A 13,000-nucleotide genomic window follows, 5' to 3' on the forward strand; every position below is an offset into this window, starting at 1 on the left:
AAAACCCTTCCATCCCCATATGAAACTGGCTAATTCACTTTCAGTTTAAAGTTGTGATAAGTTCTTCACATCCTAACCAGGAGTCAACCCAGGTCTTTCCAATCAAAAGCTTTGTCTATACTGAATGAGTTACGGAGGGTCCTTCGTTAAAATTTATTATTATTTTTAAATAGTTCATATAGAGACATATCTGACCCTTTTAACTCATCAGCTTTCACTTTTATACATTTAATAAGTAATATTTCAACATTTAGTAGTTTTAATTAACCTTTAAGAAATCAGTTCTGTTAGTAATGCACTATAACAATACAAAGCTTCAGAAATATTAAGCTATTGTTAAATGTTTTATTTTCTCATGGAGTAAGTTAATAAAAAAAAAATATTTGTGACTGTTCAGAATTAAAATCATCCAAATTCAATTAATATTCAATGCTTTAGATATACAAACTCATTTCATCATCTTAACAATCCATATGTGTGGTTTCATTGTAATTTTCTGCAGCTAATAAATTTCTGTTGTAATAGTCAATTCAATCAGAAAAAGTTTAGTATATAGACTATCATTACTCATTACATAATATTTAAATATTTCTAAAGTCTGTCAAAAATCGTCTGATCATTTGACAGAGGACTGATTTTGTGTACCTAAGAAAACTACGAATTCAATCTTACACAACAATATATATCCAGTCAGAAAGGCAAAACAAAAGCTACTTCTGGTAGCCTCACTCTGTGTAACTTAATTGTTTTATATTAAGTTACAGATTTTATAATTGTGTGTTGTCTTCTGACCAGAAGACAATATAATATGTTTACATAATTAATAGATATAATACACTGACCCTACATAATCTTAAATGCTTTAGCTGTAATTCAAAACAACCCATCTCACTCCAAAAACTCAGGTTTTCTCTCTCAACAGATAAAGTGACCCTGAAAAGCAGGGCTGTACTTATGCACACATGGCTCTAGCTAGACCCCAAAAAATTAGGGCCGATTTAAGGGTCCCAGGAGCACTCTAATGCCTTGAGCCCAGGTTGCCTTGGGAAAAGTGTAAGTACGGCCCTGCTGAAAAGCAGAAGCAGCAAACAACAGTATGGAAAATGTACATGCAATGTAACTGCAGGTGCATTTAGAATATTAAGGTATGTTATTTAATAAGTAAATTCAACGATAATTAGTGCCAGAATATATATGCAAGATTACACTCCCTGGGAGCAATTAAAGTCGCATAAAACCATGGACAGGATTTAACCTCTGGGCCATAGGTTGGGCATATCTCATTTAGGAGATCTTTAAAAAGTTTTGAAACTTCTTAGTTTGTTTTTAAAGAAAGTATGGTGCCCATGTCTTGCTATAAATGTCTCTTTGTGGTCCCAATCAGATTTATGTTGTAATTCTGTGGAGCTCAATATATTTGATGTGTGTAACAATTTACAAAAATGTCTCTTTTTAGTTAACCCTTAAGAGTGAATTAGATGTAGACAGGATCAACTTTTATGTTGATCTATTTCTAAAATATGAATAGCTCCATTCTTATGCAGAATGTTTTTCATAGATGGTGAAAAGAGCTAACGTAGATACAGTTACATCCTGAGTTACGTAACATGCAACTTACGTAAATTCGCAGTTACATAATAAATATACCAGGGCGTATGAACACGTTTGTGGCTTTGCGCAGGTGCGTCTTTCACAGCCTTATTGCAGTACAGTAATAGATGCCTCGTACGGTTAGCTCAGTCACTTTAACACTACTAGTTTCTTTGTTTTTTTACCCTTAAAATGGAATGCAAATGCAAAACCAAATGCGATGGTAATAAATCTAAAAAACAAAGGTCTGCAATTACTTTAGAAGAAAAGTTGAAAATAATTTGTATGCATGAAGGCGAGAAAATTCTATCAACAATAGCTCGGGAAATAAATCAAATTATTTTGACATTGAATACAATAGTGAAGGATAAAGTTCGCATTGTTGAAAGCACAAAAGGTGTGGTAGCGCTGAAGGACACAATTATTACCAAGAAGAGGCTGGGCTCGATATCAGAGATGGAGAAATTGTTGTCTCACTGGATCGATGATTTGACACGGAAGCAGATACTGTTAAGTTTACTGATTATCCAGGAGAAGGCTATATCCTTATATAAGGATATAGCCTTCTTAAGGATATATCCTTATATAAGGATTTAAAAGAGCAGGTCGGCATCACATATGTGGAGAGTACATTTAAAGCTAGTGCTGGATGGTTCAAAAGATTCAAGAAACGTACAAATCTGCACAGCATCAAAATCACGGGCAAGGCAGAAAGTGCAGATACAGACGTGGCAAGTCGATTTCCCAAACTTCTGGCAGAAATATTGAGGAGGGGGAATATTTGCCTGAGCAAATATTTAATGTAGATGAAACAGCTCTGTTTTCAAAGAGAATGCCAACACAGACATTTATTGCAAAAGAGGAAAAATCTATGCCTGGATTAAATCGCAAAAGATCGGATCACTGTTATGATTGGCGGCAACATTTCAGGGGACTTAAAACTTAAACCGCTTACATTGTACCATTCCCAGAGACTGTGTGCCTTTAAGAACATCGATGCGCATATGCTTCCCATAATCTGGAAATCCAACACCAAGGCTTGGGTTACAAGTGCGCTGTTTGGAGACTGGTTCAATAACCACGTCGTTCACCAGGTGAAGGAATATTGTGCCGAGAAAGGAATCCCATTTAAAGTGCTTCTCCTCTGGGACAGTGTCTCCAGTCACCCAGAAGAGTTGGATGACTTTTCCTCCTAGAACTACCTCACTATTGCAACCTATGGATCAAGACGTTATTGCGACCTTTAAAGCCTACTATCTGCGGTGTACATTTTCCCCAAGCAATCAAGGCCATTGATAGTGGTAAGGGCATTATTCTACGTGATTTCTGGAAGAACTATAATATCCTTAACGTTATCAAAAATATTGGGGTGGCTTAGAATGAAATCAAGCAGACAACAATGAATGCTGTGTGGAAGAAACTCTGCCCAGAAATGGTCCATAATTTTAAGCGTTTCATGGAAGGAGAGCAAACAATAACTGATACGGGTGCTGAGTTGACACAAGAATTGCAGCAGGCAACGGTGACGTGTGTGCAACTGGCACAGCAATTAGAGCTAGAAGTGGATACCGGTGACATTAACGTGCTTCTTTTGCATCACGATGAAGAGCGAACTAATGATGACCTTATTCAGTTGGAGACATTCTGAAATTCCGAAGAAAATACTAAGCCGATTGAACTGCCAGACATAAAGAAATTTACAATGAAGGGACTAGCTGAGGTTTTTAACTTGATAGACACAGCTTTAGCAAAATTAGAATCGATGGATCCAAACACTGAGTGGTTCGAAAATGTTAGCCCCGTATCTATTCTGATATGTCTAGCTAAAAGGCCATCTATGAGACAAGAAGTGTGTGACCACACAATCTACTCTAGACATGTCTGTGAGATGTCATTCACAACAAAGTCAAGATGACAAATCAGACGACCTCGACTACCCTCAGCTTTCAACATCGAAAGGGGTAAAACTTCCTGCAGAACAGCATTCCTTAGAACATTCAACTTAGCTGTCACAAGACATTTTTTTTTATTTGAAAAGTGAATATTTCAGTTTGTTTTTATATTCTTTTATATTATTTATTTTTCATACTTTCATATTTACAGTATGTATATTATTCAAATGCAATTGATAATTTTTTTTTATAATTGAATTTTAAGTATGAGTAGCCATTGAACATTTTATTGTATGTATGTAATTTACAAATTCGACTTACGTAAAATTCAAGTTATGTAAAGGTTTACGGAACGCATTATTTATGTAACTCGGATTGTAACTGTATAATATATCAACTGGTGTAAGTGGTTTCCTATGAACTTCAGGTGTATTCAGTTTCCTATTTTTTTTATTTTCGGTCTAGAAAGGGCAGTAAGATGTTATTTTCTATTTCAATAGCAAATTTGACAATGGCAACCATTAAAATAATATAAGAAGTTATTCAGATCATCCAAACTATATTTACAAACAACAAAAATATCATCCATATAACTCAACCATGTGGACAGATTCAGAAGAGCTTTTGATAAAACTGCTCCCTCAAATATCACAAACATTTTTTAACATTTCTAATCAGTACTGGGTTAAATCATACCTTGACATTTGAAATTGAACAGGGAAAGTTTAGAAGAAATCGCAAAAGAGAATGAAACACCTTGAGCAGTGAGGATAAGGAAATTCTCCTTCTTTATAAGTCTCAGATCTGGTCACCTGCATTTCACAGGGATGCTGAAAAGTTGGAGAGGATTCAAAAGTTACAGTGCTTACTATAAGAATAAACTGAAATTGAAAATAAGGATAAACTGGAAATGAAACTATAAATGTATAAGTTCCTAAGGAATTTTACAGACTAGATTATTATTATTAACACCAGATCTCTATAGAGTCTAAAGACTCATCATGGGAGGCAAACACTGTTACACACCAAGCCCATCAAAACGTTTGTTTAAACTCCTTCAATGTGTCTGCATTCATCACAGTGTCAGGCAAAGCATTCTACTGACCAACCACTCTCCATGAAAAGAACCTACTACTCCTTATGCCCCTGCTTACACCCTCCTTATACAACTTCCAGGTATGTCCCCTTGTTCTATCTCTTCCTCCATTTTATGAAAAAATTCTTCCACATTAACCTGGCAACAACCCTTTACCAACTTAAATGTCTCAATCATACTTCCTCTGCTCATCCTATTCATATGGCTTTGCAAACTGCATTCCCTCAATCTGTCTTCATACCCACATCCCAAAGACTAGCTACAACTTTAGTCAGCCTTTTCTGGACCCTTTCCAAAATATCCCCATCACCATGAAAAACCAGGGGACCAAATCTGTGCACAATAATCCATACAAGCCCTGATCAAGGTCTTATATAATGGAACCAGAACCCTTTTATTTCTATAACTTAAGGTCTGCCATATCATTGCTATAATCTGATGTCATGTCTTCACAACTTGTACAATGTGACTTGTGAATTTCAAATCCTTGTCCACCACCACTCCAAGGTCTCTTATCTTATCACTTATCATATTTTGCATTCCATTGTTGCCTACCAAATTTCAGGACTTTACACTTGGAAACAATGAATTGACATTTCGTACTATTGCCCACTCATACATCTATTCAAATCCTCCTATAAGACCACAATGTCTGCTTGATTCCTCATCACTCTCCCAAGTTGTGTGTCATCTGCAAACAGTTGTATATCACTAGCTAAATTTATTCCAATATCACTACCCCCCCCCCCCCCCCAACCGGCCATGACGTCTATAGACATCCGGCTAAGTACGGATACGATTCTGTAACACCTATTGAATAACATGGATAAAAAGTGCAATTTGGTCATACTATTTCATCCACCTCGGCCAGTAGGGAGGTTAATATACATATTAAATAACAATGGTCAATAACAATTAAATAAAAACTGCCCCTTGCAGCACACCACTAGTGACTTTCCTCTTTTGAGATAGTGTCCCTGCATATACTATTTGCTGATACCTATCCAACTCATAGTCTATCATCCAATCCCATGTGCTTCAGTTTAGTGACCAACTTGTGGCATGGCAATCTATCAAAGGCCTATGCAAAATCTAAGTATACCACTGTATATGCATCTCCCTTGTCCAATACATTTGTCACCTTGTTACAGTACATAAGTTTGTAAGACACAACCTCCCTTTAAAAACCCATGCTGACAAAGCTAAAGAATACCTTCCTTCCTTCCACTGTTATCAATCCACTTGTGTATCCTACAACTCCATATATATAGAACACCCTATAATTTGTTGCCTTAGCCTTATCTTCACCTTTGTGAAGTGGAACAATTTTGCCTTCCTTCCTTCCACTCCTTTTGGAATTTCTGCTGTTGTAAGGTAAGTTTTTTGTAAGGTAAGTTTTTACAAGAGCTAACACCGTGGAAGATTCCCTCAAGACACATGACGATATATCATCAAGTCCTATTGCCTTATTGACATCTGGCTTATTTAACTCTTCTTAATACCTCTTACACGCTTGCCATTAAGTCCTCTCATTTCATACTCTACAAATGAGCTACTTATTTCACATTGTAGCTGAAACCCCTGATGAATTTTCCACTGAACACCTCGACTATATCTTCTGTAGCAGTCACATATCCTCCCTTTTCATCCATTAACAGCATCTTAGCATAATCATTCTTCCTTCTACTTGCCACATATATAAAAAAACTTGTGAGGGAACTCAAGCATCAAACTATAGGCCTATCTGTGTGTCAGGTGTTGTAGTTAAGTTGTTGGAGAAGCTTATGAGAACTAGGATCCAGAGTTGGGTTGACAACAATGGTATTATCTTTGATGGACAGCATTGATTTGCCAAAGGGAGGTCATGTTTTAGTAATCTACTTACTTATTACAATAAGGTGATAACTGCTTCCTTGGACAGAGGAGAAGGATACATAGTAATATACTTAGATTTTGCAAAGGCTTTTGATAGATTACCGCATGATAAGTTGATAGTCATATTGAGTTAATGGGGTTAGATATTAGATTGGTGCATTGGATTGGAGACTGGCTATCTGATAGGTATGAATAAGTTGTGTATGGGGGAGTGATATCCAGGAAAAGGAAAGTTACTAGTAGTGTGCCTCAGGGTTCTGTTTTAGGGCCATTGCTGTTTAACTTGTATATTAATGATATTGGTGAAGATTTGGATGGAGATATTCAGTTGTTTGCAGATGATGCAAAGTTGGGACAAACCATGAAGAGTAGAGAAGATGTTGTGACTTTACAAGAAGACTTGAATAAATTGAGTGATTGGGAATGGGGATGCGAGTTCAATGTTGCAAACAGTAAGGTTTTAAAATTTGGAAAACAAAAATGGGATGCAGAATTTATGCTTGGTGAGTATATATTGGCAGAGGTGGAGGAAATAAGAGATTTGGGGACGATAGTGGATAAGGATCTGAAATTTAGGGGAAACATGAAGACAACACAAAGGCTTATGGGAATGATGTGAATGATGTGGAGGACACAGACTTGTAGAAGTAGGGAAATTCTTGTTCCATTATATAAGGCTTTGATTAGGCCACACATGGACTATTGTGCCCAGATATGGTCACCTGGTTTTCAGAAGGATGAAGAGATGTTGGAGTGGGTCCAGAGGCGACTGACTAAGGTAGTTTCTAACCTCTGGAATGTCGAGTATGAGGAAAGATTTAGAAGATGCAACTTGCAGAGTCTGGTGGACAGGAGGAGGAGGGGAGATATGATAGAGACCTACAAGGTCTTAAAGGGTTGTTATAGTATCAATGGTGGAAAGGTTCTACAGGAAATAGTGGGAGATCAGGGGAGAACCACAGGTCATCCCTGGAAGCTGTATAAGGAGGGTGTGAGTAGCAGGTTTTTTTAATGCAGAGTTTTGAATGATTGGAATGTCTTGCCTGAGAGTGTGGTGTCTGCAGAGAGTCTGAGTGTGTTTAAGGCACGGTATGATGAGCTGTGTGTTTGATAAAAGGACCTCCTAGATGAGTCTTTGACTCCATGGGATCTTGGGTAATAATAATAAACTATGTGGTCAAAGGCACCAACAGTTCCCTATCACCTTCATGTGAAACTCGAGCTGGTATACCATCTAATCCCATCGATGTATTTGCGTAAGGGTTCTATAATATGCTGTGCACCTCCATTTCATTTACCTCAGTTCCCATATAAGTCGTTACTGTAATATCTCCACCTGGATGATATACTCCTGCAAAGTGATCACTTAGTAATTCAACTATTTCAACTGATTCAGTTACCTCCCTACCATCACATTGCTTAAAATCATTCTGCCATAAACATTCTTCCTTTTACTTACAACATACTTCTGTAAATATCTCACAGAGGTCTTCATACTGTAAGCCACATCCCACATGATCGCTCTCACCAACTGGAGGGAAGTTTGAAACCTCACTCACAATTACATCCTTTGAGGAAATGATCAGATTCAAAACTATTGATCCTCCAGTGTTCTCCTTTACATACTGCCTGAGATAGTTGTCTCTCAAGAAATTAATTTTCCTAATTCCCAAATGCTATGTCTTCATTCCAATCTATACTGCCATAATTAAAACCAGTCATAATAATTACTCTTTCCTTGTTTATTAACCAAAGGTGCTTATACATTTCTTCTTCCTCGCCCTCCACATTTTCTGGCCTATAGCAACATCCAACTAAATATGTCTTCCCATCAATGTCCACCTCTCATGACACTGCTTCAAAATCATTGCCACTATTTTCCTCTTTCGTGTCCACCTTATGTTGACATTATTTCCCTGCTATCATCATCTGCACTCCCCTTTTTTCTTTTCTACCCTTGCAAAAAAAACTGTACTTTTCCCTTTTTATTGCCGCTGAATATCATCTTCATTCAATCATGTTTCACTTATTCCAACGATTTTGGAGTGAAACAATTTCATCTCCTTTATTTCCAATACTCTTGGCTTTTTTTAAACAAACACAGCAGTTCACTTTAAGGTCTATAACAAGTCCTGCCTGAGCCTCTTGCTGGTTGTGATTTTCCCATCACACCTGCCCTTGCCCAATCATCTTTATTACCACTTACTACATATATACACTGAGCAATTATAATAATAATAATATCTGCTCAGTCTTAACTACCCCACTCATATCTCGATCTATTTCATTTCTATGCTGATCATTCCCATACGTACATTCACTGCTACTCTCAACATCACCTCTTGCTATGCTATGCTATGCTCCCTGTCCACTCTATCCCCTCATTTCCCTGCTATACCTGCATTCCCATTCTCTCTTCATCTCTCACATTATTACTGTTTCCAATGCCAAGCACTTCAGTCTCTTCAATACTAATCTCCTGATCCATCACTTCATCTCTTACTTCAGATCTCTTGCTTTCATCTCACACTGTACTTCCATCTAGCAATAGTTTCTCCAGTTCACTCACTCCAAAGCCATTCAAATTCAACCTGTCACATCTGTGTAATTCTATTCTTCCCTCAAATATATGCCATACATCCACACACTGCACTTTCTTCTCCTCACACAGCAGAGCTGTGTGAGGAGAAGAAAGTGCAGCCAGAATCATGATTGCTAGCATTCATGGGACTGGGGAGCCAGAATCATGATTGCTAGCATTCATGATTCTGGCTCCCCGTTTTAACTCATCCCTATGATACCTCAGCACACACACTCACAATATTTCCCAATATACTGTTATCTTTCACTTTTCTCAATAACCTCCTGATATCTGCCCTTATATTCTACTAACGTTCACTTAAATCATTTGTCCCCACAACAACCACTAATTCTCTTGCTAGTTTCCTCATGTTCAAAGCATGAATTATCTTGCTCCTTATAGACTCTCTCTTTAACCAATCCTGTAACAATGGGATCTCCATACATTGCTATTCTCGAATCACTTGTCACCTCTTTTATCCTTTTTTCTTTCATTATTCTTTTACACACTTTCATTTGTTTTCAATAAACATCGTATATCACTCTGCATATTCCTCATTTCATTTTTAATTTTGAATAACTCTTTCTTCAAATTTTGCATTCTGGAAATTTCACTGTCTCTCAGTCCTATAGTCTCACTGCTTCTTGTTCTGCTGCAGCTTACTTTCCGCTTGAACATTTATACTTCCTTTCACTCCCTTATGACTTACTTTTGCTTCTTCATTCTTGCATTCTTTAACTCCCTCAATCTCACTAGCTTTCATTCCATTTCTACTTCTTTCATTTATGCTAACTTTCATTCCTTCAGGACCGTTTTGGATTCATTAACTTGCAGTCTAACAAAATATCGCACTTTCTACAAATCAATACTGTCTCTTGTCTAATCTTCATTCTCTTCACAAACATTCACATGTTTCACATTTTGCCACACACAGATGATGCACTCACAACATTAAACCATTTTTGAAAAACATAGATCATTAACAGAATTTGATTTTCGTGCTGCATGCCTAGTCACACCATTCATAGCTAGTTGACTTCATGCATACTATTATGGTTTTCTGTTCAAGGCTAGATTCAAAAATTCAATAAAAAAAAAAAAAAAGTCAGTAACAAATCCACAAGGCCAATAATCATGCAGAAACACTAAGTTATCGAAAATAAACAATAGTATACTAAAATGCAAGCAACATTGGCAATTATTACAGAAAATAGCACTTTTTTCCAGTGCTCTTTACCAACATTGATTTTATTTTCCAATAAAAGATGACCAGATGGGAGAGAATGAAGTTGTGTAAGGTGTGGTTAGCAAGAGTGTGAGGACTAGATTGTATGCTTGAATGAGCTGAATAGGAATGGGTGATCTCGAGTGCTTATGTCGCTGAATACGTTTTAGAGAGGTATGTAGGCAATGCATACATTACTGTGGATGATTGGTAACAAGTCTTTTGTGGAGATAGTTTGGTCATAGTTTACTAGTAGTGGTAATGATAATCCTGTTATACTATACTACTGACTTAAAATTTAAGGATAGGTTTTATATATATATATATATATATATATATATATATATATTATATAATGCTTAATATTATACCATTTGTCTTATGAGATGCCTTTTCCAGATCTACAAAACTTAAATACATATTATGAGATATAAAGTAACCAAGGCAGTATCCATAACTGAAGAAAGACAATGTAATCAGAGAAAAGGTAAAATATTTAAATAAATTAATCAATGTTTTATTTTTCAGGGAGTTAAGTACCAGCAAGAAGTCAGGCTATGTTGTTGACCAACAGAGAAATGTTGTAGCACATAGAAATGTGCTACAGCGAAATGAAATAGCTTGTGTTTCTTCACATATAAATGTGTACGTCTGATGATAACCTATTTTTATTTTATTTTAAATTAAAGTTATTATTCTAACAAAGCAACTGTCTCCACAATTTTTATCGCAATAAACACTGATCACCAGGTAACAATAAAAGAAAGGATTACTGAAGCTTAACTTGGCTACTAATTATATTGTACATATGCATTAAATGTACATTTTTTACTTGTATACCCCTTGAGGATACATGGCAGGAATTTGATAATGATGATGTTTTGTTTAGGGTATCACAAAACATTTTCAGTGCATAAAACTTAGAACAATGGGAAATTCAAACCTAATAGTTACCTATATATATGCAGTCATGTTCCCATTCCTTACACTGCACCTCATTTCAGATAATGTTCCCATTACCTGATATGAAGAGAAATTCAAAGAGGCTTATGAATTAGTAATAATTTCCTAAATCACAACAAGAATAATGGCTTTCGAATCTCTAATGGATGGTATATTTACAACATTTATATCATTTGTCTTATGCGATGCCCTTTCCAGATCTATAAAACTTAAATACATATTATGAGATGTAAAGTAACCAGGGAAGTATCAATAACTGAAGAAATACATAATCTAGTTCAGTAGACAAAAAAATAATATAACTCTTAAGTAAACTGCACCACAAACAAGAGAATGAAACTGTATATCCTCAACAATCCAGTGTTCCCAGTGCTCTTCAAGCAAGACAACAGAACATGCTAAAATAATAATCCAGAGAGTTAAGCACCAGCAAGAAGTTAGGCTATGTTGTTGACCAACAGAGAAATGTTGTAGCAACAGTGAAATGTGCTACAGTGAATTGAAATAGCTTGTTTCTTCATATATAAATTTGCACTTCTGATGATAACCTATTTTCATTTTATTTTAAATTAAAGTTATTACTCTAACAAAGCAACTGTCTCCATAATTTTTATTGCAGTGAACACTGATCACTAGGTAACAATAAAAGAAAGGATTACTGACGCTTAACTTGGCTACTAGTTATATTGTACGTATACATTAAAATGACGAACTGTCGATATAGGAAGTCTCTAAGAAAATGTGTAAAAACTATGACCAAATATTTCTAGAAATACTCAAGTTCTATTTTATTTCCCACCAATTACAGGCAAATTGGTTATGTTGTGTCATGTTGTGTTTTGACACTGCTGTTGTTGGTGTTGGGCAGTAGATGACATTGATGGTAGTAGTCATTGTGTGTAGGTGGAGAATTGCGTAGGGGGAGATGGAGAGATGTGTGTAGTGGAGTAGAGTTCCCTCCCATAATCCTTAGAAGTATTATTTAATATTAATAATAATTAATTGCTTTAAGGTTATACTAATCTTGGTCAGTCAGTTACATTATTAAGATGGGGATTTGGGGCTGAAAGGTTCTGATATACACCTAGAACAAAAATGATATTAAAGCAACTGGTATAACCACAAGAAAGAACATATCTTAAAACTGTTTAACTGCATGTTTCATCAAATTGTAATAATTTTTTCCTTTTCTCTTAGGGGATATATAAGAAGACATGTAAGAGGTTTTGAAGAAATTTGAAGACACAAAGGTGCAGGCTATCATCAAGTTTTTCATGCTGCAAGAAAATTCTGCAACTGAGATCCACCAAACTTTGAGACTTTAGGGGACTGTGTGCGCCAGTATATTCAACAGTTGCCAGATGAGTGGCCAAGTTTAAAACTGGACATCCTAAGACAACAGATGCCCCCAGGTCAGGAAGACCCTCCACAGTGATCACACCCGAAAATATCAATGCAGTGCATGCCATGATCCTTGATGATAGATGAATACCATCCAAAAACATTGCAAGGACTCTAGGGATATCCAGGGAACAAGTTGGGACCATTATCCACCAACATCTGGACATGCAGAAGCTCTCAGCAAAGTAGGTCCCCAAATGATTGAATACTTACCAAAAGACAGAATGCGTGCTGTCATCTTAAGGAATTTTGGTTGATTTTGAGAAATCAGGTACAAATTTTTTAGCTTGTATTGTGACTATTGATGAAACATGGCTTCATTAGTATGACCCAGAGACCAATCAACAATCAATGGAGTGGAGACACAAAGGTTCTCC

General features: G+C 36.3%; 1 protein-coding gene across 1 annotated transcript in view; it reads right to left on the minus strand.

Moving 5' to 3' along the window:
• The window catches only part of LOC150108087 (multiple PDZ domain protein-like), an 859,697-nt gene that overhangs the window by 136,271 nt on the left and 710,426 nt on the right, over positions 1–13,000 (minus strand). The window lies entirely within an intron of this gene.

Source organism: Typopeltis vanoorti, chromosome 3 (assembly GCF_054136105.1).
Source record: "Typopeltis vanoorti isolate ZY-2024b chromosome 3, IOZ_Tvanoo_1.0, whole genome shotgun sequence".
Lineage (NCBI taxonomy): Eukaryota > Metazoa > Arthropoda > Arachnida > Uropygi > Thelyphonidae > Typopeltis > Typopeltis vanoorti.